The sequence below is a fragment of the Mytilus trossulus genome, chromosome 13 (genome assembly GCF_036588685.1).
Source record: "Mytilus trossulus isolate FHL-02 chromosome 13, PNRI_Mtr1.1.1.hap1, whole genome shotgun sequence".
Classification (NCBI taxonomy): Eukaryota; Metazoa; Mollusca; class Bivalvia; order Mytilida; family Mytilidae; genus Mytilus; species Mytilus trossulus.
Window position 1 is genome coordinate 15154810 of NC_086385.1, and position 2780 is coordinate 15157589.

The 2780-nt window shown below is 31.6% G+C and overlaps 1 long non-coding RNA gene across 1 annotated transcript; it reads right to left on the reverse strand.

Annotated features, from left to right (window-relative positions):
- Window positions 1-723: 723 nt before the first annotated feature.
- Window positions 724-2527, reverse strand: LOC134695168 (uncharacterized). The gene is made up of 3 exons (XR_010102719.1): window positions 2427-2527; window positions 1448-1591; window positions 724-805 (listed from the first exon to the last, which is right to left on the reverse strand). It is a non-coding gene; the product is annotated as an uncharacterized LOC134695168 (long non-coding RNA).
- Window positions 2528-2780: the final 253 nt, after the last annotated feature.

Below are 2780 nucleotides of genomic sequence, written 5' to 3' on the forward strand. Positions count from 1 at the left end.
GTGATGTAATCACTACATGTGAGAAAAAATGTAATTGTAATTTTAATTAATTTGGAAGAATCACAAAGTAATTGTAATGTAATGCATTACATTGCAATGTTATGACCCCAGGCCTGCTTAACGATATTTCATATGTTCCTGTTTCGTTTAAATGCTGTCGTATGTTTTTTTAAAAGAAAGATATTTTGAAACTGTGGGTTGTCTTGAATTATATGCAAATGTTATCTTATAATGGTTCTTAAATTTTCAGCATCAGCGTGGTATTGTGTTCGTGTTGCCCATTCGATAGTTTTTAATGTTTTGTTTTGTATATTGATATCTATCTTTTAGTCGTTTGTCTTTCTTTCCAGCTATGGTAATGTCAGTTTGTTTTGGACTTATGAGTTTGAATATCTCTTTGGTATCTGTCGCATCCGTTCTCATCCATGTTATCTTTTTATTGTCAATACTGATATTTATTCACAAATATTACCACAACATTTTGATTTGTCGTCACTTCTGCAAACATCACCAACTCTCATAGCATCTTAATCATTGTAAATAGTATATCGAATTTTTTTTAGAAAATAGTGCCATAATTAGTAATTCTTCTATTTATGGGGTATTCAACGACATTGGCCACCAATAAGGGTTTCCTAGATAGAGGGTCAGTAAATATATAGGTCAAGGCATATCAACAAGATATACACCTAATCATTGACACGACAAATCAGAAGTGTTTTTGTATGATTATATTTATTAGGAATTTGATTATTGATTAAAATAGTGTAATCTATTATCCTCTGGTTGATCCTGCTCCCCAGTTCTGAAAAAGATAAAAAACGTCTCAATAAAAATTGCTATCTCAATTGACAGAAACTGACTCGCATGAGAGTATATAGTATCATACCAATTAAAGATGCATCTCTATGCAACATAGATAATTGATATAAAAAGATATCAGAACTATATATATTTGCTAAAAATTACGTCATTTGCTTTTTAATGTAGACATATTTCACAATAATGTATTCTCAAACACGTTCGCTATAATCAAAATTTTAACAAAATAAAAACTCATTTCAAACAAACAACACGAAGATGATAAAAGATATGGCCAACCAGTATAAATCAATCAATAACTAAAATCAATTGTGAATGCCCAACTGATAACTCATCCATGAATATAGGAAGATGTGATGTGGGTGCCAATGAGACAACTCTCCATCCAAGTAACAATTTATAAAGGTAAACCAATGTATCTTTTACCTTGGTTAACTCAAAAAAATTAAAAAAAAAAAAAAAAAATGCAAAATTTGTTAAAAAAGAATCAAACAATATATCAAACCTTTTCTTTTGTTTTACTATTTGTCGTTCGATTTTTTAATTTGGAACTGGCTGTTCATTATTCTACCGAACTCTCTTATTTGGAAACGGAGGGCTATTTTAAAAAAAGAGAATTTCTTACCGCAGGTGGTTCATTAGCAGTAGCAGAAAAATCTCTGGTATGTATCTCTACAGCTGTGTCGACGGATCGTTTCTGTCTTCTATCATGATTACGTCTTGCACTAAGTAGTTCAAGTAGTATTGTAAGCCTCCTTCGAGATTCGGACTGGAAGAAGTAAAATAAAATAGAATTCATAACTTATATATCAATCAATGCAGACGATGGACAAACATCCGCATGTATATACCCTAGAACAATATTAATATTTCTGTTATATTCACCAAATGCTGATATACCCCTATCATGTTAAACACAGACACTAAATTTTTAAAGCATCGCTCGACAGAAAAATCATAAATGTGCTAATTTTTTATAAAGTTAATTTACACAATTGTAAATGGATAACCCTGGCCGTATTGGTCACTCTTTTATGGAACTTTTGATCCTCAATGTTTTTCAGCTTTGTACTTGTTTTGACATTCAAACTTTTTTCATCTAGGCGTCGCTGGTTAGTCTTGTGTGGACGTGTCGCGCGTCTGGCGTATTAATTTTTGACCAGGTACCTTTTGTTGGCTATTAATTGTTTGTTTTACTGTCCTATATTTTCTCCCATTTATTTGTATTGTAGTCCTGTCATATAATGTTGTCATTTTAATGTTATAATTAACATTGCCATTAAAGCGGGAGGTTTGGCATGTCACAAAACCAGGTTCAATCCACCATTTTTATCTTAAAATGCCCGGTGCAAAGTCAGCGAAATGGCCATTGTTTTATTAAAGTTCCTTTTTGTGTGTGTTACGTTTCGGTGTTGTGTTTCTGTTGTGTCGTAGTTTATAGATAAAAAAAAATTCTGACCTAAAAACTTTTACAAAATATTTTAGATGTATCATTATACGATTTAACCCAAATTAACAAACTACATTAGCTGGTATTGTAATCCGGGTAAAATTATTTGGCATTTCAATCTATAAAATAACAAAACAACAAAAGCAACACATACCCAGTATCGGAATCGTAAAAGTAGTCTCCCATGGTATCAAAGTCGCTTAATGAATCTACGGCTGCCCATTTCACCATTCCGCCAAAAACTCTATAAGTTCCATCTGATTGGATGCACACTCCTAATCGTACTCTTTGTGATCAGGAATATGAGACAAATAATGGGAAAAGACATCTATTGTATTAAGTTGATTCAATAAATGACTTCAAATTGTAATTTAGCAAACAGATACCGTAAGGTGTAAACCCTTTTCTATATTCCATTACTGCTGTAAAAATGTTGTTTGGATGTTAGTCATTGATTTGCCACCTAATTGATGTATTAACAAAATGTATTATCAAAAATATTTTTAAA